At 35.5% G+C, this 26,603-nt stretch overlaps 1 long non-coding RNA gene across 1 annotated transcript in view; it reads left to right on the forward strand.

Moving 5' to 3' along the window:
* LOC129059466 (uncharacterized) overlaps positions 1–26,603 on the forward strand; it is a 135,084-nt gene that overhangs the window by 17,516 nt on the left and 90,965 nt on the right. The window lies entirely within an intron of this gene.

The raw sequence follows: 26,603 nt of genomic DNA on the forward strand, positions 1-26,603 counted from the left end.
GCCTCCCAAGTAGCTGGGACTACAGGTGCACCCCACCATGCCCAGCTAATTTTTGTGTTTTTAGTAGAGATGGGATTTGCCATGTCAGCCAGGCTGATCTCCAACTCCTGACCCCGGGTGATCTGCCCGCCTCAGCTTCCTAAAGTGTTGGGATTACAGGCATAAGCCACCACACCCAGCCTGAACGATTATTTTGAATCACCTATGTTATTAACTTATAGCATAAGGAATGGGTAAAGAACCTGAGTACAGCAAATACAAGACTTGATCTTTTATCTTTTCAGCTTATGCAGGCAAGACAGACAAGCCAGCAAATGGGTGTTAAACAGTATAAAAGCAAATCACCTAAGGACACACAGAATGGTAGAAGCAATCAGGAAAGGTCTTCCCACACTTACATAGAGATGGAAGATCCTCATTGAAATAACTTATCATTTTTAATGGAGCAATTTCTACTTTTATACTAAATAGGAACACATTCGCTAGTATAACCATTTATCACCACTAGATGTCACTGTAAGACTAAAGTTAAATTGCTACATCTCCTTCCCAGCCCTCTCTTTTCAGAATTTTTTTTTTTTTCAGTGAAAAAGTGGATTAAGAAGAGATGAAGAGATACATGATGATAGTGGTGGTTGGGGGGAGTTAAAAAATGGAGTGCTTTTATCCTAAATAGATCTCTTATTCTACTGTGTTTCCTTTTCCAGAACATTATATCACTTGTAGAAAAATAAGGTAACTTCCAGTAAATCTATTTAGAGTTAATATTTTTAGTTTTGGATTGAGAATGGACTAATTCACTCAAAAGTAGCCACAACTTTAGATCTAGACTTTAGTTGTCCATTTGTGATAGTATTTTAAATTGTAGTTTTAATATAAAGAAAGCAGACATAAGACAGTGTCCTGTGACTACTGCCGTCTACATTTATGAGAACAGTATATCTTCATGGTGATAAGGTGTTGGTGAGATATTCTTCTGATTTTATGGTCTCATTGAGTGTAATAGAAGGAAGCTCAGCTATCTTTATGAATGTCATTTTATTCAAAGATGTCTTGCTTTGTTAAAATCCACAGAATTTTATTGCCTAAATTATGTGATGAAGATTTCTCAAAAGGAAAAAAATCTTTTTCCTTCCTGTTATAGTCCTTGCATTATTATGTAGATTTTACTGTGGATAAAATATTCTGAATTTTGGAATTCTGGTTTCACTTTTTGACATTTTAGAATATTAATGTAACTTTACAACTATTTCCTTCATTCCAATGGTTTTGTCATGTTGTGTCTCTGTCCTGACCTGTGACTTTTTTGCCTCCTTCCTTTTCCCAGATCCTCTCTGCTCTCCACAGCCCTGACTCCCTGATAAAGCCTTTCCATTGCAAGGAGCCTTTCCATTTTATCTATTGCTTACATGCCTTGCTTTTTGCTTTTCCTTACTTTTTTAGCTCTTCTAAATTTAGTTTCTAATGAAGTCCTACACTTTTCTTACCAGCTTTTTTTCCAGAATAGCCTCTATTAGCTCTTTATCTTTGATTACAATAAAGCTCTTTATCTTTGATAACAATAAAGAACATGAAAATAATAATAGCTTATTTCCCCCAACCTCTCTTTCTCATAATGTTTGTGACCACATGGCACCAAGTAACTGGTTGAGAAACCAGTTTAGTTGACCAGTTACTAGTTTTTACTACTTCCTATCAAATACTTATTTGGGTTGGTGTTTATTCCTGGTGAAAAGACTGGATGTTTGGATTCATATGGACATAGCCTTTGTCTCATCCCATTTCTTACAGTTCCTCAATTTTTTACTGTAACTACCCAATTTCATGCAATTATTTTCTGGTACCCATAGGGGAGTGATCTGATCAGTCAGCCTGAAATTGTCTTCTTCCATTTTGTTAGGAGGGGATAAGTTTCTAATGTTTCATCAATAATCAGATAACCTATATATGATATATAGGACAGAAGGGAAACAATAACCAAATACCAATTAAGAAATACTCCATGGTTCCCATGGAATGTGGCTAAGAAACATGAAGAAAATATGGCCCAGAGTGTGCAAAAGAGAAATTGATAAATTACAAAGTTAAGCCAAGTATTAGATCTACCTTAAACACCTAAGAGTAAAACAGACCAACTAACAATTTCTCTTTGAAAGGCTCCATCTGCTAGGAGCTTCTGCTTATTTGCAGTGGAATCTAGGTCATTGCTACTCAAAGTGTGGTTTTGTGGACCAGCAGTGTCAGCATCACCAGGGGCCTTTTTAGAAATATAGAATCTCAGGTGCCATCTCAGACCCACTGAATCAGAACTGCAGTTTAGCAAGATCTCCAGGTGATTTGTATGCACATTACAGCTTGAGAAACACAGATTTAGGTCATTGTTAGAATTAGGACTACTTTATTTTCTTAGGGGTTCAAATAGTGGTTTTTTTCTTCTCCTGTTCCCCCCTCTCTTAAAACATTTGGGAAATATTCTCAAAGCAAGAAGTCTCGATTTTTTTAGCCAACAGAAAACAGTAAGAACCCTGCTTTACATTTTTCCGAATCCAAATTGAAACACAATGAATACAATGAAAGAGAAGGTATAAAATAGTTCCAATGGTTTGAGTAGTAATATATTACTTGATCTCTGTTCTATATTAGACTTTGTCCCCAGTGAAACAATTATACAGAAAAATTTCACTAACTTTGTATTTTTTAATTTTCTGTTGTCACCCTGTCTCTTTCAGCTGTGAAATGGCTTCTTTTTTTCTTTTCGTCAGTCTCTGTCTCCCATGCCTCACCTCCCTGGCTCATGTTCCAGCTGGCAACAGTTTATGAAGCATGTTGCAGTGTTAATACCTTGTTAAGGCTATTTTAGCTGTTGGGTCTTTCAGAGGTCAATGTCAGGACTGTTTTACTTTGAACCCTTGATGGGCAGGGTAAAGCTGGGGACATGTCGAACTTCTACCTTCTCACACTGCAGGAAGCCTTACAACTGTAGGCGTCTCTTCCCATGATGCAGTATTGCTGCAGGCCGTGTAAGCAATTAGAAGTATTCTGCTTCTAGTCAAATAATGAGGGGGGAATTTTAAGACTTATTTAAAATTATTAGTGAAGTAGAAATGGCATCATTAGGTTTCTTTTATATTTTAAAATTCAGTGCAGCCAAATATAGGTGTTAAAGACTGGATACATTTTATATCCTTTATTTCTAACAGGTGTCAAACATTTTTGAGTTTATAACAAAGAAAAGAAAATGAAACATTTTCCTCCAGTTTTATCATACTAGCATATTGTTTGACATTATTAGGATGTTTTAGTTTGGCAGTTGATTCTTCAGATTTTAAAAATAACATTTTAAGCATTTCTTTTTAAATGCAGGGTGATTTATTGAAACCATGTTTTTGTAGTTTTGTTCAAGAAACATACATCATTCAGGTCTCTAACTATGAAGAGAGGAAGCAGGGATAAAACATATTGGTGGCACAAATCTAATATAATCCTGTTTTATTCCAATTGCAGTGCACCTAATCTCTTTTTATTCCTCCACAAAAATATATGCCGTATAAAGCATACTTTTTTTCACACTCTTTTTTTGGTTAATTTAAACATGGAATTTGAGTGGTCAATTTTTCCTCTTGCTTGTAAGGTTAACTATAGGCCAGAACTGTTTGTTTCTTTAATATTGACTTTGACTGCTGTTGACATTTTTTAAGGTCTATTTCTTTTAATAGTACATAATTTAAGGAGAAAAATCAAGACTAATTCGTTGTTAATGAGAAATGTGTATAATGAGAAACAAATGTAACATTAATGTCATGTACAATGTATGTCTGTGTGGTTTAAGAGGTAGGAACACAACCATTATTCAAAATTAGGGAATAAAATCATCGTAATAATTACTAGCAGATGTGTTGTAACTTGTATTGCAAGTCAAAGTTTCTTTGTCAGAACAATGTGGTGTAATATTTGATAGTACGCAGTTGCTATGATTTTTGAAGGCTTTACGTATTTTTTTTTTACCATTTTTTAAAAATCCATCTGCCTGGCATCTTAGAAGATTGAAAGAGATTTAGGCTAATATTTTCTTTTCCTTGCAACGTTATTATTCCCTTATCAGCACAGAGATATTTGTTGATACACTCTGATGTCAGATGGGGATGTGGCAGCCTCTTACTTGGCCAGGTTGCTGTTCTCTCATGGTCTAAGGAGCATCTTGTGTGCTGCCCAAATATAAGTTTACAAATTGTATGTTTTCCACTGGAGACTGTTGAATTCCACTCAGTAGCTGGAATACAATGATCATATGACCTCCTGGATTCCTGGCATAGAGATGGACTCACTAGTTTTCAGCCTCGTGTGCACAGATCCTGTACCACTGAGCAACATCTTGGGATCAAGCAATAACAGAGTTCACTTCAGGGAACTCTGAAAGGAGGCCACTCTGAAACATTGACCTTTTAGAATTACGGATGAACAGGACTAAATGCCTGAGCTAAGGGTGTTGAGGATATGGGGATGAGGGCAAGGAAGGGAAGACAGACAGTGAAACTTAATCTGAGCAGGTGTGAGATTAAACCCTTGGGCTGTTGAATGGTGTGAACCTTAGAAGATGACAGTGATAAAACCATTTTCTGCTCATCTGTGCTTCCATCCATCCATTATTCAGCAAATATTTATCATATATATATGTGTTGGAGCAAAAGTTACAGCAAAGAGTAAAACAGGAAGTTTCTTTTCTCATGAAACTTATGTTCTAGTGGTTAATAATATCTGACATTATTGAGGCTCACTATATTCTAAGCACTCTTCTAACTAAATATAATATCTCATTTAATTCTTATAACAATCCTTGTAGATTGTTCTAATTAAAACAGTAATAAGAAACCTGTGTTTCAGATATGACATCACTGATGGTAAAAATGAAAATAACACATTCTTACAGAACACATACTTATACAAAAATATTTTTGATTATTTTCAACCAAATACACATTTAAACTACTGAGTTATTTAGATATCAGCATAAGTGTAAGAACACCTTTCTATCACACACACACACACACACACATATTTAAGTAAGAGGGAGAAAAACCTCCAATATGATATTGAAATTAACCGTGATAAAACAAATGTGTAGGGAAAAGCAATCGTTGGAGTATGTGTGGGAGGGTGTTTTACATTTATGTTAGAGCCAATTACTAACTTGTTCCTAGTAAAGGATACTTTTAAGTATGGGTACATGCACCATTTGCATCAGAATCAGCAGGGATGCTTGCTAAAACTGCCAGTTTGGAAGCATCTCCCTAAGCACAGTGTACCAGAATGACCAGAGGCAGGTCTCAAGAATCTGCATTTCCCACCAAATCCCTAGGTGATTCTTAATCACACTAACGTTTGAGACCCACGGATGTAGAATGTTATTTCACAGTCTCATATCTCAGATGGTCTCTATTTGAAATTCTCGAAGAGTTATGTTGTCAGCTGGTGAACATCTGTCTAGAATTCTAATACAAGCAATAATAGCGCATAATAACATACAATATCCATTAATGTTGAACAGGGTGTCTGTTCCCTGGCATTTTGAAACCTAGAATATTGCTTTTCTTTCTATGTGTGTTATGAACTAGTAGCATAAATCTCAATTTTTGTCTTACTGTATTTCTGATGGCTGTTCTTCCATTTATCATATTCAATGCTTTAGTTCCTTTGCTTCCTGCTATTTTATTATGTCCCTGATCTTCTCTCCAAACTAATTTTTAAAACTTATTTTGAAAATAATTGTTTTTTAGAAGGGTAAGGATAAGTAAATATGTTTTGTCTATGATCAGGCCAGGATCACTAAATTATTAGATACATATTATTGGTCAAGGTGAGAAGCTGAACTTCAGTAACAAACGATTCCAGTATCTCAGTGGCTTAACATATACACAGAGTTTATTTCTCCTTTGTGCTGCAAGTCTAACATGGGTGTGTGGGGCTTTGCTTTAAATAGCCTTGAAGGAATATAGACTATAGGAGACTCTGCTTCCTATGAATGCACTGTCTGAAGCACATGGCCTCTTTGACTAGGGCAGGGAGTTGGAGGCTCACACATAGGCTTTTAAATGTTTTGGGCAGGAAGAAGCACATACTATTTTTTCTCTTAGACCATACTAATTGGTCGTGGGTCTTTACCTAATAAAAAGGAGGCAGGAAAATGTGGGGAAGCACACGTATATTTGGTAGGCCGTAACACTTGCCTTATTTTTGGTAACTTTGAATTTTTACTTCAGTCTCACACTGCTTGCTATGAACAAAGCAGATGTGGATTACTGTATTTCATTCACCCAGGAGGGAGGCAGAAAGAAGACACCTTTGTTAAAAGATATTGTTGCTTGTGTCAGGTAGTCTAAAAACAAGTTTCTCTTAAGCCCGCAAGTTAGGTGCTACAAAAAATACCAACAACGAGTAAGCTACAGATGGAGAAAAATCATGCAACAAAAGAGAAACAGAATATTTGACAAAAGAAGACACAAGTGATAGTTTTTAATCCAACAAAAAATTTTGTTTTTAATACATGACAATTCTAAGAAAAAGGCATATTGGATAGGTATTACAAGAAACTTTGAAGACTTTTTTTTTGGTCCAAATTCTTTTTGTAAGTAATTTATTTGAAAATGTGCCAGGTGCTGTTGAGGGAGCAAAAGTTTCAGCAGTGAATGAAACAGGAAGTTCCTGCTCTCCTGGAACTCAGGTTGAAGAGGATAATAATGGCTAACTTGTATTCAGGCCTTCTATAAATACTCCTGTTACTACTTTACCTATGTTATTTCATTTAATCCTTACAACAATTTTGTGAGGTGTTAGAATTGAAGAGGGACTGCTAAGATGAACTTTGAGGGCACAGACATCTTCCTCTGATGTTTTTATTCCTATGAACCAGTAGTAGGCTTAGAAATATTAGGTTGAGCTGTATGAAACGATCATTTTTATAGGTAAAATGATTAAATATTGGAATTTTTGTACAATTTAATTTCAACAGTCAAAATTTTTGGAAATTATCAGAACCAAAATAGACATGCATCATCATCATCCATCGTTACCATGTGAACAGTTAGTGAGTACTTCAGTGTATCAGGGATATTGCACTATGCATTTTGCATTTACTTTCTCATTCAAAATACCCTCTCCATCTCAAGGTCCTTAACTTAATCACATCTGCAAAGTCCCTTTGCTATATGGGGTAACAGAGTCACATGTTCCAGAGATTAAGATGTGGACATCTTTGGCAGAGGGGTTGTTATTCTGCCTACCACACATTCTAATACGGTTCTATGCAGTAGGTACTATCAATATTCCTATTTTGCGATGAGAGAGCACCGGATTAAGAGGTCTGTTTCACTGGCCAAGGTCTTACTGCTAGACAATGATGGGGCTCGGATGTGGACAAAGGCATCTTACTTAAGAAATTGTACTCTACCTATTAAGCTAAGGCAACAAACATTATGTTCTAGATGTTCTACAGTGCTTACATATCCAATAAAACAACTCAATCCAGCAAGTCAATGCACTTACTCTGGTAGAACCAAAGGAAGAAGGTCATTCTACTTACAGGTGTTTTTTCTGGATCAATTTTTTTTTCTTTTGTGCTTTAGAGTGTGGCATTTAAAGACATTTGGAGATTTTCTCTGACGCTTATTTGACTCTTACAGTTATTCTATTTTTTTTTTTTTTTTTGAGACGGAGTCTCGCTCTGTCACCCAGGCTGGAGTGCAGTGGTGTGGTCTCGGCTCACTGCATACTCCGCCTCCCGAGTTCACGCCATTATCCTGCGTCAGCCTCCTGAGTAGCTGGGACTACAGGCACCTGCCACCACGCCCGGCTAATTTTTGTAGTTTTAGTAGAGGCAGGGTTTCACTGTGTTAGCCAGGATGGTCTCGATCTCCTGACCTTGTGATCCACCCGCCTGGGGCTCCCAAAGTGCTGGGATTACAGGCGTGAGCCACCGTGCCCGCCTATAGTTATTCTTTAGTCCCGCCTTAATAAAAATCTTTATGCCCTTCTGCCCAGCTGAGAATACCAGTCAGGCTCATTAATTTCAGAAACAATATGAACTCTGTCCCTTTCTCCTATTCAAATGGAGTATATTTATTTATTTTTTTGTTTATTTTGAGATGGAGTCTCACTTTGTCACCCACACTGAAGTGCAGTGGGAAGATCTCTCAGCTCACTGCAACCTCCACCTCCCAGGCTGAAGCAATACTCCCATCTTAACCTCCCAAGTAGCTGGGACCACAGGCGCATGCCACCACACCTGGCTAATTTTTTGTATTTTTGGTGGAGATGGGGTTTTGCCATGTTTCCTAGGTTGGTCTTGAACTCCTGAGCTCAGGTGATCCACCTGCTTTGGCAGGTGCTCCCAAAGTGCTGGGGTTACAGGCATGAGCCACTGCGCCCAGCCAAATGGAGTATTTTCTATCAAACATACATGTAAATATGTATCCCCATCTCACACATTATAATATAGATGTGTGTATATATATGTCTGTATACTAATATATAAAACTCACACACAGAAACACACATTTCAATCTCTAGTAATAATTGTTAGTTAAGTTAAAACAGAATATATGCTCATTAGCCATTAACCTGAAGGTCCTATATTAAAATGATTTTGCAGGGATAAGAAGAGCATAGTAAAATATGGTTTAAAATAGAAAAGCAGATAACTGAATTTAATGTTTTTAAGTTTCAGCCTTGGGAAAGAAGAATATTATTATGTTTTTAAGTTTCAGCCTTGGGAAAGAAGAATATTATTGCTTTGTATGCCTGAGATGCTAATGAAAAAACTCAGGGAGCCATGTGAATTAGCAAAGAGATGGTGTCTTACCTTTATGTACTTAGGTAGTTGGCAAATAGTCGATGCTCAAAAATACTGATGAATGAATCAACGAATGAATATACATGAACACTGAAGTTTTTTTTTTTTTTTTCTGAGATGGGGTTTTGCTCTTGTTGCCCAGGCTGGAGTGGAATAGTGCGATCTCCACTCACTGCAACCTCTACCTACCAGGTTCAAGCAATTCTCCTGCCTCAGCCTCCCGAGTAGCTGGGATTACAGGTACCCACCATCACACCAGGCTAATTTTTGTATTTTTAGTAGAGACGGGGTTTTACCATGTTGGTCAGGCTGGTCTCGAACTCCTGACCTCAGGTGATCTGCCCGCCTCGGCTTCCCAAAGTGCTGGGATTACAGGCGTAAGCCACCATGCCTGGCTGACCATTGAGTCTTAAACGTGATGAAATATCATTTAGATGGAATCAGATTAATATTTTAGATGGAAAACTCAGCAGAATTGAAAATAAACAATAATAAAAAGCAACTCGAATAGGGAGAATAGTAAAGTCATCATTAACTTGGGCGAGAGGTGATAATAACCTAAACCAAGGCAATATTAGTGGACACAGAAATAAAAGAGACCAATTCAAATGATACGCAGGACATAGTAATCCATTAACCCATTTATGCCTGAGGTTGCAATTTTTTGAATTTTGAAATCAGGCGTTGGCGATGACCTTGAGCAGTGACTCCCACATGCTTAGCGTTCCAATAATGGAATACTAGGCTTTATGCCTAGTATTCCTAGGCTTTATGCCTGGGTTTTAATGTGGGTGATGGGGAAGAAAGGAAGACAATGATGATCCAAAAATTTCTAGCTCATAGAGTATGTGGAAATTCTGGTAATTAAAATAGAGAGCACAGGGTAGAGAGTATTTTAACTTAAGAGTACAGCTTTTGAACCAGAATGTTAGAGCAGACCAAACAGGTGCTGAGGCAATCGAATGGGAGAAGTTATCATCGGAAAACAAAAATTTAAGAAGCAGACATTCAGTTAATATGTAATCAGAAACAATCAGGAGTAGAAACAAATGAAACATTAAATAATTTGTTCTATAGAGCATCTACCAATTTTTTTGAAACTAATTTCCTGGGAATGAGATAGGTAGGTTTCATTTAAAATGGTTTCGAGTAAATTGAAGATGGTTGAAGGGTAGAATGAATGAAGACGCTGATATGTTGAATATTTCTTTCTTTTTTTTCTAGACTTACAACAGGTGTCTGCATATGATTCCCATACATTTGTTTGCAGATATGTCAAGTTTCCTTAACCCAGGAAACCTGAACACTTCAAAGCACAGAGGAAGCATTTTATCCAGCGCTTATTGTTTCTCTCTAATTAGGGTGTTCAAATTGGTGTCTGGCCTGATACTCCAGGACTGCTCTCCTATTTCAGCCTTCTTAAAAATAACTAGAAACAGTATTATCTCTAAAATCTTAACAATAATCCAACAATTCTTTCTAACAATTGAAACCCTCTACTTTTTCTTAGAGTGTTCAGGAGAAAAATAAACCTTTTGGGACAAAAGAGAGTGAAAGTAATACTTCATTTTAATGTTTAATGCTATTTCTCCTACAGGTCATCAAAATTCAGTTAAAGCAATAGATTTTAGAGAGCACAAACACAAGTTCTAGATTCAGAATTGATTTATTTTGTTTTATTGCCATTTAACTATTCAACTTTTTCTAAAAGTGGAGATGATAAAAATGACTCTGAAAGAATATAGCATAAACCTTAGCATTTATTCAAAAAAGTGTATGGCTAGAAATTATACATATATGGACATGATTGATATATTTCATTTTTATCATAGAAATATAGCAATCCATTTAATATATTTTAATCTAGTTATTTTGGATATGAAACATTGGAAATTAAATATTACTTAAATTCATATAAAGTCAGATCGTTGTTATATTGATAGTTATTTCATCTAATACTTTTTTCTTTGAATTAAAAAAATTCCAAAATAATATCCCATTGGTGCCAGATAAAAAATCTAGAGATATATAAAGGAAAAGGTAATGATTTCCACATATGTGTCTATTTCTGTCTCCCCTGAAATCAACTACATTAATAGTACAATGTGTGCTATTCTGCGTCTTTCTTCATGTCTATGCCAATGTATCAAACATGTATACACTTACTTAGGTTTTTAAATAAGAAAATATTACTTTACATATTGTCATCACTTTCCTTTTTTCATAGACTTCCAGATTAATAAAGTTAAAACATTCCTTTTAGTTTATACTGCATGGAATGGACATACTACAGCATGTTTAATCATATTCCTATAGATAATATTCAAGCCGATTTCAGTTTTCTTTTAACACAAAAGTATCCTTGTACCTATATTCCTATGTTCTGATGCTCGTATTATTGTCCAATATGTTTCCTAAAGTGGAATTTCTGCTTTTAAGAATATTTGAAATTTCACTTTTAATAGATATTACTAGATTATTTTCTAAGAACTTTTTAACATTTTATATGGCCTCCATTGCATAGAAAGTACTAGTTTTTCTACATTCTTGGCAGCACGCATTAATATTTTTAACTTTGCCATTTTGACAGGTGGCATCACATGTTTTTTAAATTTTAATTTCCCTGACTATTAGTGAGATTATACACCATTTCATTTGTTTGTTTATAGTTGGAATATGTGCTTCCTAAAATTGCCCACTTTTGTATTGGCTCTTTTTCATTTATTGATTTGTATGACCGCTTTCTACTCTCTCATGCTAGTAATAAGTTGTGCACATGTACCCTAGAACTTAAAGTATAATTATATATATATACACATATATATATACACATATTTATATACATATATACACATATATACATATATATACACACATATATATACATATATATATATACACACATATATATATATAAACTCAGGAAAAAAGAAAAGACTTGGCCAACTCTCACTCTTCTCTCACTTGTTGAGAAGAAGATTCTCTGGTCTGAGATTTTTTTAGGGTCCAAAGTTAGTCCTCTTATCACAGAGACTGGAGCAATTTAGTTTTGTCAAGCAGCTAGCTGTCTTCTAGGACAACTGGGGCCAGTGGGACTGTGCTGCTGGCCCAAGGACTCCACATAGCATGTGCCTAGAGGAATTATCTCTCACTGTTCAGTGGATGAATGGATTCTGTTGACTTTTGCTAACTTTACTCCGTAGAAAAGCCAATAAATTTGAGATCTCTGCCTTGGAGGAGAAGCTGTTCCTTTTATTTGTAATTTTTCCCTTGACTGTCATCTGCCTTTTAGAAGGGAGTTTCGATCATGGTCTCCTTGGAGATGTGGATAGAAGTAGGGATCTCAGAGACATCCCCTAGTCTCTGCCAGTATGCTTACAGTGGTTGTTGAATTACTCCAGAGGGACTGTAGAAGGCAAGTGTGACAAAGATATTTGCTGACACTAAGATTTTCTGTGTTCAGATTTTAAATTACAGATTTACTTGATTTATAAGCAGAAGTTTTTGAATTTGGGCTTTCAAAATTGTTGATGAAATGCTTCTCACTTTGGAATTGTCTAACTAATAAAGTTGTACAGCCAATATAGTGTAGCAATTAATAATTAGAATTTTGAAAAGAAAGAAATTTAAGATCCTAGTGACTTTGCTTGTTAAAAGGGCCTCATTTCTTTATAGAATAAACATCATTATTCTTACATTGTAGGATCATTTTTGAAATTGGGAGTTAAATTTTAAGAAGTTATCTAAGATGCTTAGCAGAATGTCTGACGCATTGTAAAGACCTACTATATAAGAGCTTTAAAAGAAAGTTTAAAATTAAACCTGTAAGTGAACATTAATATTAAATTAATTTGCTGGTTCTGGTAAGTCTAACTAATGTGATTTCCCTTTACTTAGCAGTTTTCGCCATTGCTATTCTAACAAACATCTCTCCATGTAATTTCTTTACATGTATCAAAGTTTTTCAAGCAGTTTATTCTTTTTCCAACTCTGCAGAATGGACAGGTTTCCCTTACAATTTTAGAGTTTTCACTTAAATTGCATTAAATATAAAATGCACATTTGCTATGGTCTCTGTGGTAATCAATATTTTACTTATTTGATTTTTTTGAGAGAATCCCAATCATAGTTTTTGAAACTATTTTTAATAGATTAAAATTGGTTTAATAAAAGTAATGTCAGTAGCAGACAACTCACTGAATGGAACAATCGTAAATGTTTTCCCTCTCCTTTCGTAAAGGTTTCAGGTAAACCTTGAGTTTAAAGTAAAGACTTAAGCAGCCTTAGGCTCTGCAAATAACAGCTCTAGCAACAAATCAAAGAATGATGTTTATGTTCTTCCACAGAAAGATCGTTACCAATTGATCTTTTCAGCAAAACCTACACACACGAGTAGCTGTAGAATAATTGCAGTAGAATCAGTATACCTTTTGAAAGTGACCAACAATGTTATTTGATGCGATAAACCATTTGAAGGCATTCTATCTGGAACACATGGAAATGTTGAACTTTATTTTGATTACGTATTGGTAAAAACTCGTGTTGTTTTTTTCTTGAAGTTTTATTATTCTGTTTAATTGTGTATTTCATGGTGAAATGTACCAGTAATAACTATCCATGATTTAAGTAAAAGGTAGTTGATCTTAGAGCTTTTAGACAAAAAGTCTTGCATCTTCATCCATTCAATGAGCATTCTTTAAGCACTTCCTGTGCAATAGCTCCTGTGCTAGGTTCTGGGGATGCAATGATGGAAGACATGGTCATGGTCCTTATGAAGTCACAGCTTAGTGGAGGCACCATGTGTTAAACAGATAGTTATAAGAGGAATGAATTACAGTTGTGGTAAATGCCATGGAGGGAAAGTACAGACAGAAGGAGAATCAGGGAGACCACTACATGGTTGCCTTAATATTCAGATCTTGTGCAATAGAATTCACTGTTATTAACATATCACCACGTTTTACAGTAGATGTCTTGAACTTATTCCTCCTTTCTAACTGAAATTTTGTGTCCTTTGACCAACGTCTCCCTGCTACAGCCCCCATCCCCTAGCAATCATCATTCTACTATTTGCTGCTATGAGTTCAACTCTTTTAGATTCCACATATAAGTGAGATCATGTGATATTTTTCTTTCTGTGTCTGTCGTATTTCACTTAGCTTAATGGCCTCCAGGTTCATCCATGTTGTTGCAAATGACAGGTTTTTCTTTTTTAAGGCTGAATAGTAGTCTGTTGTGTACATATACCACATTTTTGTTATCCATTCATCTGTTGATTAAGTTGATTCTATATCTTGATTATTGTGAATAATGCTGCAACGAGCTCAGGAGTGCAAATATCTATTCCAGATCCTGATTTCAATTCTTTTGGATAAATACCCAGAGGTGGAACTGTTTGATCACATGCTGTTTTTTATTTTTATTTTTATGGAAACCGCATACTGTTTTCCATAATGGATATACTAATTTACATTCCCACAAAGTGTACAAATATTCCCTTTTCTCTACATACTTGCCAACACTTATCTTTTGTCTTTTTTATAATATCCATCCTGGTGTAAGGTGATAGCTCATCGTAGTTTTTATTTACGTTTCCCTGATGATTAGTGATGTGTTGAATGTTTTCATATACTTGTTGACTGTTTGGGTGTCTTTAGAGAAAGGGCTGCTCAGGTTTCTTTTTTTTTTCCCATTCTAAAAATCAGGTTATTTGTTTTCTTGCTATTGAGTTATTTGAGTTCGTTATGTTTTTTGTATATTAGCTCCCTATCAGATGCATGATTTGCAAATATTTTGTCACATTCTGCAGATTGTCTCTTCCTCTGTTGGCTACTTCTTTTGCCATGCAGAGGCTTTTTAATTTGATGCAATTTCATTTGTCTATTTTTTTCAATATTCCGAAGTTTCAGATGTGATATTTGTAACTGTACAAGGGAAGGAGAGAGGATGTGAAAGGAACTAATGTTTATTGATTCTTTACTGTGTGTCATGTGCTTTAAATACTCTAATTTAATTTGAATAGCAGCTTGAAGAGAGAGACATCCTTATTCCCGTTTACACACGAAAAAACTGTGGTGCAGGGAAGTCAGGTTAGCTCTCCCTGCTCTCTCAGCAGCTGTGCGAAGCTGAGCTCAGACCCCTCTGACCTCACTACTTCCAGTTTCTTTAGCCCTTCTGCTAGATTCTTTACATTCGCTAATAGCCTTCCTTTGCCTTAGGCTAACACACTTCATGGATATTTTCTGTAAAACTGTCATAGAATATCATAATGAAGTCAGAGTTCCTTCTCTTCACTTGAGACTCTCAAAGCAAATAGAAAATGAGACATAATTTGGATTTCCTAAGGGAAAAAATTAACACCCATGAGTACTTGAAATAGTTTCACTTGAAAACAATCTAGAGATGGTCAGTAAAACTAATCTTGTAAAAACAGAGTAATGCAGAAAGTATTGCTGCCTTGGTGATTACCAGAGAAAGTGGTCAATTCTATGAGTACTTCTTTAGCTATGTACTTTTATGCAACATAAGATCTTTAAATTAGAATCTACGAAGTCTGGCTTTTAAAAAATATTAAATTAAATGGAAAAACGTCTCACAGTCATGCAGGCATGTGAGGCTGTACAGTTTTTTTTTATATACATATGTGTATATATATGCGTAAGCTTGTGATTCATGTAGTATCCGCTATGATTGTAAAAATGATCCACAAAGTAGAAAAGACTGACACAAATACACAAATACAGGAAAGGAGAAGAAAACTGCTTTCAGGTGCAGAGTATTGAATGCATAATTCAACAGTTAAAAAGAATAAATTTATGGCCAGCTGATCAGTTAACATTATTTATGGCTTCCTGTGGTTACATGATATAGCTAATTCCATTCTCTTTCATGAGCCGCAAACAACATTCATTTGCCAATATGAGAACTAAGTTGACCCACTCAGTAAATGGGTCTAAAAACCAACAAATAAAAGTGGAAGTTTGTGGATATTAGCCTATCGGTGTCAGTTTCAGGCTTCACACAAAGCACCAAGCCTGCTTCCCAGAAATCTCTATTCCATTGGTATTCATTTGGTATTGGACATTAGTTATTTACTTATAAAATATGTGCTCATTACAAAGGTCTGTGAGTGCAGTTGCATTAATTATTCATCCTAAGATTCTGAAGTACGTTGGAGGTTCCGAAAGGTAATTTCTAGCTACTGATGGGAAATGTTCTGCATGAGAGCCCATCAGCAAGGTTTCAGGAAATAGTTCATGGATTTGGAAGGTAGGAACAAATCAGGTACTTTTATCATTTCCCTTAAAGTTTTCTACCATTTAGAAAGATAAAATAAGATAATTAGGAAAGATACTTTTTTTCCCCTGAAAAGTCAGTATGTTACAAATATGTCAGAAGTGCGTAAAGTTATGTCTTATTTAACCCTCCCCCCCACATTTCCTTAGTATAGACTCAGAATTGCAATATCATAAGATTATAGAAATTAGATTTGGTTTCACTATTTTTACTGCTTTAATGGGATAAAGGTATGTGACACTTTATGTATAGCTATATGAATGTAGAAACCTAGACATAAAGGCAGAAGAATTAAAAACTAATGGGTACTAGGCTTAATACCTGGGTGATGAAATTACTTGTACAACAAACCCCCATGACACAAGCTTACCTATATAACAAACCTGCACATGTACCCCTGAACTTAAAATAAAAGATAAGAAAAGAATTTTAAGTTCACAACATTTTTCACCTCAGAATCTTAAAATAATTATTTCACTTAGTTCCCCCTCAGAATCTTAAAAGCATTCAGAATCAAAAAGAAATACAATGAAGCTCCAATATTGGTTTTATTTTAGGTAATTTTTTCTCTTTTTCTCTGAAACACTATAAATATTTTTCTTAAAGTTTTGTAATTTGTTTAACATATTCTTGAATAAGGTTTTTATGTTTTATTTATTTATTTAAACATTTAAAAATTCAGGCTGCCAGTTTATCAGACTGAAGATTCTTTTCTTTCTTCAGCTCATATATTTTCTTGAGATTATCTTATTTTGTCCGTTTGTTTGATTGGTGTTCTCTCTTTTGAGTTCGTTTATCTTATGAGTTTCTGCTTTTTTTCTTTTGGGTTCTTATATGATAGATGTAGGAATTTATGCTTTTCTTCTCTATATCTCAACTTTTTGCCCACATTTTTAATTTTTGCTTTTTTGTTCTATATTCAAGAACTTTCTTTGAGTTTTTCTTCCAGATCATTCATTTATGTATCAGTGTAATCTATTACTTAACTCCTTCATTCATTTATCAATGTTATTGATTACTTAACTCTCTTATTCAATTTCTTTTTTGATTAATATTTTTGTTCTTTTCAAAATACAAATTAATTTTATTTTTTAATTCACAAGGATTTTTTTTTAATTTGTTCTTGGATTGCTTCTTTCCCCCACAGTAGCTTATTCTTCCTTTATGGATACAATAGCCACCTCAAATCCTCTGATAATATCAATTTACAATTTTTGTTATGTATCCTCTTTTCTAGAGTTACTGCTCTTCTCCCGGGGTCATTTTTCCCTGTTCAACTTTATCCTTCTCTTTTATGGTATTGGTTTTCCTGAAATAGCAGAGTTTTAGCTTGTTCATTCATATTTAGAAATGAAAGATTAGGTAAATTAATGTAAAATCAGTTGTAATATAACAGAAAGGTAAACCTAGTAAGATTATGCTTAATTTTACTGATTTTAATAGGTAGGAAATTATGAATGTTTTGTTTCTTCTGTTAAGTACATGCCTGTTTATACAACATAATAGGTACTTGTTTTGATCTGTAATCAGGAAAGAGGGAATAAAAACTAGTGAGTGAACCATACAATTCTGGGGAAAAAAAATGGAACTACAGCAGAAATATAATGAAGAATTTAGGAGAGATTAGAATAACTAAGTAGGTAGACAAGGAACTCAGTTCAGTAGCTACAGATGTCCAATAAACATTAACACAATTAAAAGCGGGTCCAACGTTTCATTCCAACAATGATAAATCCACTACGTTTTTTTGAAAACAAAGCAACTGTACCTCATGAAATCTAGGATATATTTGAGTATAAGATGTACTGTTATTTTTCGGCTGGGTGTGGTGGCTCAGGCCTGTAATTCCAGCACTTTGGGAGGCTGAGGTGGGGGGATCACGAGGTCAGGAGTTTGAGACTAGCCTGGCCAATATGGTGAAACCCCGTCTCTACTAAAAATACAAAAAAAAAAAAAAAAAAAAAATAGCCGGGCATGGTGATGCATGCCTGTAGTCCCAGCTACTGGGGAGGCGGAGGCAAAAGAATTGCTTGAACCCGGGAGGTGGAGGTTGCAGTGAGCCAAGATTGCACCACTGCACTCCAGCCTGGGTGACAGTGGGAGACTCTGTCTCAAAAAAGAAAAAAAAAAAAAAGATGTATTATTATTTTTCGTACCACCAGGAAAAAAATTCACTGCCAGTTATACCCTAGCACATTTTTTATAGCTCAGAATATTTAGATTTGGTTAGACACAAAACATTATTTTTGTGCATGCATAAAAAGGAAAATGTAAGCAAAATAAATTAAGATATAATTAAAACTTCTTCCCATTCTGAGTCTACGTCTTCTGAACCACTTGACTCAAAGTCATCAGCATCTATGATTTTCTATACAATTTGGCCCTTTTTACTATTAAGAACATTGGTGATGCAGCCTTTCTAGGAGTGTGCTGCACTAATTATCTCTGAGATTTGCTTCTGAGCCACTGACATCTCTTCAGCAGATTTTGATAATGACACCTTGTTTTCGTGTTCTTGACAGCAGGTATCAATAGGAAGTTTTCAGTCAACCACAAGGTCTCATAATCCTTCCTGGAACTATTTTTGAATAGTTTGCCGTCTGAAATGTTGAGAGCTTGCCCCTTGGATAACATGCCCCTTGGATAACAACCAAGTCAGTTCATGAGCAAGCAGTGGCAAACACTATGTCCCACTAGCTCCTGACTGACTGAGACTACACGATACCATTTATCGTTAAGATGTACCTGGATTTCAAGCATGTTACTGTGAAAAAATAAAATGGAGTGTCTTAGAAATGACTATATAAGTAGAATTTATTTTTTATCTCTGAAAGACAAAACTCCTAATTTTTATAACCCCTACTATTTATAATAAAATACTGTTAAGAAATAGTTATTTTTAATCACACCAATAGGCCAAGTCAATAGATCATAATTATAGGAAAATTTGTCAGATATAGCTGGCTATTTGATTCATAAAGAACACCTTATTTCTGAGAAAGGAAAAATGTCTCATAACTAAAATTAATATGAATGACTATGTATAAAGGTTTTGAGATGGAAAACATCCAACATTGTGAGGAAAAAGAGTTCAACTAAGTGATCAATAACTTCAGTATGAATGCTTAAATTGTGGAATCAAGTATTATGTTCCCCCCAAGTGTTAACTGTTGAAAACCTAGGTCTACAACTTTGGCTTTAATAAATTGGTATTTTTATAATTTTGGGTTTAAAAATCACTGAAACCCTAGGAATTAAAAAAAATTAGGATTTTTATGGCCTTATCCAGTGGTAAATGCTACTGCCTGTTACTCCATCTGAGAAGGAGAAGGGCTTGAGGGAAGAGATCATTGATTGGCTAGTCCATGCAAAGTCCTTTAAATTTATTTCCCTAATTACAGCCCCACAGTGTTATGCTGTTCCCTATTCTTTTTCACTCCAAATTTGGCACCTCCCTGGTACTCTGCCATTAAAATAGCTTTTGCCTCTCCTGCAGTCTTTTCCTATGGCTTTTCAGCATGTTCTATCTCATCCAGTTTTTGCTGCAAAATTGCTAAAATTCTCTGGTCTACTGATGGCTCCCCTTCCCAGTCTCAGTGCTATTTAACATCTAGTCCCTCCTGTTCATATTTCTATTCTTTTAATGTGATTTTGGGAAAAAGGGACAGTGAATATGTACACAGTCTGCCATCTTGAACTAGAAAACTCCAAAATTGAAAAAGATGAATCAAATTGTACTTTCAAAGAAATTAAGACTTTTTAAATGTATGATTTAGATGTGCCTTAAATTTTATGATATAAGTGGTTTGTTGAATCTGCAGCTAGGTATTATATTTAGGTTATGCTCTCATGTCATACAGATATAGTGGGTGCGTGCATCAATTTTCCAAAAAGATTTGGATTTACTCTTTAGGTAATCTAAATTTAGTTTGAGACATCCCAGTTGTGTATCTCAAATTTAGAAAAATTTAGAGTTCCTAAGGAACAGATTATGTTTTAATTATTGCATTTCAGAGTCACAAAATATTCAAAGTGATTTTTACCACTAGAATATGTTCCATAAGGAAATAAAATCTAAACTGAAGTACCATTCCTTCTGTTGCTAAGAGAAAAATGTTCTTAAAAGGCCTATCTAATAGATTTGCATTTACAGACTACTTTCTAAGCAGCTCACCTCACAGCCATCACTGACTTCCATAACTTAATATAAATAAAATCAGTTTCTTCATAGATTATGGCTGTAAGATTTATTAGTGACTAAAGCATGTAATCTCCATAAATTAGCCCGTTCTGGGTTAGATTCTTCAAGGCCAAAGAGCTCACGTGACATTTTTCATTTGGGTACAGAATGGCCATTTGGGCTTATAGGATCATTGAGTCTACATTTCTAGTAGTTGACACTGATCCATTCAAAGTATATAAAATATAGGAGATGCCTCACATGCCTTTAAAGTTTTAAAATAAATAATTCAGACACCTTTATAATTTTTTGCCTGCAGGCTCTCTGAAACTACGTGAAGGCAACTTTGGTCAGTACTTAAATGGGAAATAGTCAAATAAAGAATGAAGCAAAGGATGACTAATGTTATCAGTAATTTCTTTTCTCCCTATATTTTTACGATGTTCATGGAATGATTTCTGGTGTGGGGTTAGTATTATTCTGCTGTTAAGAGGACTTTTTTAGGTAGGGGCATTTTTAGTTCATAAAGTAATAATGCAAAATAAAGCTGTTTGGGCACAAACTTATTTAACCTTTAAAGTTTGACTAAAATAACCTGCTAGGAATTAAAGGAAACATTTCTAAATGTTAGTAGAATGTCACATTTTTTTCCAGAAATTCCATTTCAGCATATATATTTTTCATTTTCTCTTATTCTGTTCACAAGCTTCAGAGGAATAAGAAAGTAGATTAATGCATATTCCAAACCTTTAAAATATAAAAGTACTATTTGTATGCACTGTTTACTTACATGTTTTTATATAGGTACAAATATAGTTCTTCAACAGTTGGGTAAGATTTTCATAAGTTGCAGAATATAGTGTTTAGGATGCTTCAAACTCTTTTTGCAGAGTTGTAGAGTATAAAGAAATAACTATGATCGTATCTGAGCTTTTATTTAGTAGGTCATTATAATAAAGAAAATAAGCTGTACATATGTGCTATGTGATCATAGATTGGAATAAAGCAACATTAGCTACTTCCCATCTTGCGTTTTACATTGCCTGCATCTGATCACAGATGATAGAGAAATGACAGTGTTTCATTTTTCTTGCTGTTTCTTTTTTCCTTTTTTTTTTTTTTTTTGAGACTGCATTTCACTGCCACAGCTCACTGCAGCCTTGACTTCCTGGGCTCAATCTATCCTTCCACCTCAGCTTCCCGAGTAACTGGGAGTACAGGTGCACATGACCACGTCAGGCTAATTTTTGAATTATTATTATTATTTTGTAGAGATAGGGTCTCCTCATGTTGCCCAGCTGATCTTGAACTCCTGTGGTCAAGCAATCTGCCCACCTTCACCTCCCAAAATTCTTGGATTAGAGGCATGTGCCACCACACCCGGCCTGTTGTTTTTTCAGTGTCATGTATCCAGTTATATTTTCAATGTTCCTTAATTTTATGTATAAGTCTTATGGGAATAATATCATCAAATAAGCATTTGGTGCCTTACAATGGATTGGTCTGGTGTGGTGGGCTAGCAGGAGTTCACTCATTCTCACAGTTCCAATCATACGTTTAGTCCTCAATCCCATCTGCAAACCTGACATTTCTCTTGAGCTTCAAATTTCTAACTCAAAATGCCTATTCAACTGTCTTAAAATCTGAGAGAGAGTTGAAAATTCTGCTTGTTTTAGGACTCAGCTAACTAGAAGGATTTGGGAAATGCAGTCTACTGGCATGCTGAGGCAGAAGGGGTGCATGGATTCAGTGGATGGGGACCTGCCTTAGACACAGAGATCTACCTTCTATGACCTTAAGCCTGGTTACTCATTTCCCTTTGTTTTCTTACTTTTCAAAGTCAGAAGTCTTGGATAAATTATCAATTATTTCTGCTCTTTCTACCATTATTCTCAATTGGTTACCAAATCCCACCGATTCTATCTTTCTAATTCAGTTTCTCTCTGTTCCACCATTTCATTATTTCTTGTGTGGTTGATTGCCTCATTCCTACCTTCTATCCACCCTGGTCTTTCTCCACACTGTTGAAACTGTTATATTACTCAAAAACATAATCTTACTTCACTTGTGTTAAGAAAAAAACCTCCTGGCTCACTGCAAGTGCAAAATTCAAACAACCATAATTTGATATACACTGCTCCTTGCAATCTGGCATTTATCAGCTTCTACAGCTCACCTGTCACCTCCCACTTGTGCTCCAATAACACTGAACTCTATTTATTTACCAAATATATTATGCCTTGTATGCCTTTATGAGTGCTGTTTCTTCCGCCAGCAGTGCTTATCTCTTATTTCTTCCAAGTGGACAAATACCTACTTGTCCTTATACTTGGCTCAAATGTTGGCAAGGATTCTCCTATGTTCCTTTGTAGTTATTATCATATTTTTCATGCTTTTATGAATAACACTGATGATATCATTTGCCAGTTTGGGTGTATGTGCATTATGTTAGCACTTAGCACAGTACCTGGAACATTATAGATGCTCAGCAAAAGTTTATAAAATTAATAAATGACCTTAAATTGGTGTATTAGTCTGTTCTCACACTGCTGATAAAGACATACCCAAGACTGGGTAATTTATAAAGAAAAAGAGATTTAATGGACTCACACAGTTCCACGTGGCTGAGGAGGCCTCACAATCATGGCGGAAGGTGAAAGGCACATCTTACATGGTGGCAGGCAAGAAAGAATGAAAACCAAGTGAAAGGGGAAAGCCCTTATAAAACCGTCAGATCTCATGAGACTTATTCATTGCCATCAGAACAGCATGGGGGAAACTGCCCCCATGATTCAGTTATCTCCCACTGGGTCCTTCCCACAACATATGGAAATTATGGGAGCTATAATTCAAGATGAGATTTGGGTGGGGACACAGCCAAACCATATCAATTGGTATTGTCATTAACTCGTCATCATTAGTAGTACTTGTACAGCTATCCTAGGCCTTTATTTAAGACAGTTAGAGATTTAAATAGAATTCTTACTTTTTAATTCTATTTCTTTATTCACTTCCCCCACACTCAATTTCTGATATTGGAGGCAACAATATTTAGTGCTAGAGTTTAACTGTGACCCACTCCCAAGTCACATGACCTCCTAGAAAGGGTGATTACTGAGAAGACCTGTGGTTGAACCAATTGGGGGTCTGCCAGTAACCTTGGCCATGCTACACATTCCTGTGATTTAGGGCAGTAACAATCAATGTGGCCTCCAGCCATATCTTTCTATGTGCTGGAAATAGAAATGTGTTAAAAGGGGAATTTTTAAAAAATTTGAGGCATGATGATTAGGATTGACTTGTTTAGGCCACCTTGTCTCAGCTATTTGAAGCTTGCAAAGCCCTAGTTCTTTTTCTTCAAATAGGATCAAAAGGCACATGGGGACTCTATTCATACTTCTGAATGGAAACATACTTCTAGTTGGTGAGACCTAGTCTTTGAATATTCACTATTCAACAGCAATTTTAAAAGATTGCGAAGAATATCCTCTTCCTAAGAGCCACAGTTTTCTGCTTCCTATATTGGTCCTTGTTAAACCTCTGAATTCCTGGATCCTGGGCCCTGAATTTCTAGTTTTACTTTCCTGACTTTATTGACTTCCTAGGATTTTTAGATTTATATTATCTATCTAGTTTTTTGCTTACTGGGCTTTATCCCAGGCCTCTTATTTCCCTGCTATTATGCAGATTTTCAAAATACCTGTAGTAACCTATCTGTAGTTACCTGTATATAACTCTGCTCTTCACTACACTAAAATAGAGTGTCTCAAAAGGATATTTTAAGCGGATAAGATCCAAATATAAAGAAAGACGGAAATATGTGGAATTTTCTGGGGCCAAGAAACACTTGATAATTTTTGCCAGTAAAGTAAGAGTTGCCATAGTTCCCTTGGCTTTAGGGCATTGGCTAGAACATACAGTACCTGACCCTAGAGATAAGGCAATTTATTTAAACTATGAAATGTTATTTTATTAAAAGTGAATATACAAAATAACTCAGAAATACATGATCATATTTTGTCTGTGGAGTACAAACATTTATTTGTCTGCTCATTATTTCTTTGGGGGAACTACCCATCCTTCATTCTTGGTCAATATGCCCAAAAGCACTAAACTAACCATGGCGCCAGATGTGGGCATGTGATCCAAATTTTGCTAATAATTATTAGATGTCCTTGGAAGGATCACATGATTCAGAGGTGAGCATATTACTCAAGCTTGCCAAATCTAAGTCAGTTTTGAGAATTTAGCAGAAATTACTGGGAAAGAGGCATTTCCTTTCCATTTGAGTTACTGAACTGATAGAAAGTAACTGATAAACTCTTTGAGTTATTAATGGCCATTCTTACCCTCTGCATCAGGAAGGCATATTTGACAATAAAGCTGACACAGAAGAAAACAGAGTTAAGATGTGGAAAAACAGTGTTCTGGTGAATTTATTAGAGCAACTTGATTCAACACCCAATTTAGTCATGTGAGGAAATAAGTTCTTTTTTGTTTTATGCTGGTTTGAGTTAGGTTTTTGTCCCCTGTAACTGAAAGGAGCTTGGCTAATTAAGTCAGGAATTTGCATATAGCTTTTAGATTATAAATTAAATAGTTTTGTAATTGATATGCTTACTTTTCTTGTTGGAAATAGTGTAAGGCTTTACATCAATTTTTCTTGTTTTCCTTATATAATGTGACGTCCTCCTGAGAAGACATCATCTTTCACTGGGCACGGTGGCTCACTCCTGTAATCCCAGCACTTTGGGAGGCTGAGATGGGAGGATCACTTAAGGTCAGGAGTTTGAGACCAGCCTGGCCAACATGGCAAAACTCCGTCTCTACTAAAAATACAAAAATTAGCCAGGCATGGTGGTGGGCACCTGTAATCCCAGCTACTTGGGAGGCTGAGGAAGGAGAATTGCTTGAGCCCGGGAGGCGGAGGTTGCAGTGAGCCGAGATGGCCTCATTGCACTCCTGGGAGACAGAGGGAGACTCAGGCGTGGTGGCTCACACCTGTAATCCCAGCACTTTGGGAGGCTGAGGCAGGTGGATCATGAGGTCAAGAGATCGAGGCCATCCTGGCCAACATGGTGAAACCTTGTCTCCACTAAAAATACAAAAATTAGCTGGGCATGGTGGTATGCACCTGTAGTCCCAGCTACTTGGAGGGATGAGGCAGGAGAGTCGCTTGAACCCAGGAGGCAGAGGTTGCAGTGTGCCAAGGTTGTGCCACTGCACTCTAGCCTGGCGACAGAGCGACACTCCATCTAAAAAAAAAAAAAAGTAAACGAAGACATCGTCTTTCTAACAATGCAGCTGGCTACATCTTGATTTTTAAAAATATGGTAGTACCTAGAAAAATTGGAAAATACATTAATTACCTTGTTACTCAGGCTCTGTAGATCATAAGCACTTATTTCTTAAATATTATGGAGAAATAACTTTTTTCTTTCTCCTTATTTTCTGTGATTGCAGTAGATAGTTAATGGTTTTCTTAGAATGTTCCCAAACAGGAAACTTGTCTAAATCCATTTAAAGTTTCATGGGGCTTGATATAATATATAATCTAAATCAGCCAAATCTTTACTGAAGGATTTTCTGCTTTCTGTGTCGTGAGAATTTTCATCCCACTCTTTGACCCATCACTGAACTTGAGGTTGCACAAGGGTCATTTCTTAAGTGAGCTCTTGTCTTTTCAGATTTGTAAGTCTGCTCTTTGCATTTCTCTGTTGTCTTATGGAAATATGGACTTGTCTCTGAGTAAATTTCCAGAATGAAGGAGAGCTTGGAAAACATCTCATTATCACAAAAATACAGTTTCTTATAAGTTCTATTCCATATGTAAATGCCCACTCATTTGAGTTTCTTTTCAATGTTTGGCATTTCAGTTTGTATACATCTACATATTTGTATATAAATTATTCTATGCAATTGCACATTTTAGGAGAAACTATTATGGGGGTGGGAAACATTATGCTAAATAATTATCATTTTTACTATTTGAAAGAATGTTTTTCCTTTTCTATTTTAAAAACACTACCCTTTTCAGCTTATGTAGCAGTGACATTGAAAGTTCTGCAGTTCAGAATCCTGCAATTCAAATAACATTTTTTTATTCTTGAATAATTAAAGTTCATTGTAATTGGAGATTTCTGTAGAAGCTATTCAGCATATTCCATAGTCTCTCTACCTTGTCTATTCAATTGGTAAGTTACTGTTTCCAAACTTCTCCAAGAGAAATGCACCTAACAGCTTGTGATGCAAATTATGCATATACAGGATTATATATTTATA

Source organism: Pongo abelii, chromosome 4 (genome assembly GCF_028885655.2).
Source record: "Pongo abelii isolate AG06213 chromosome 4, NHGRI_mPonAbe1-v2.0_pri, whole genome shotgun sequence".
Taxonomy (NCBI): domain Eukaryota; kingdom Metazoa; phylum Chordata; class Mammalia; order Primates; family Hominidae; genus Pongo; species Pongo abelii.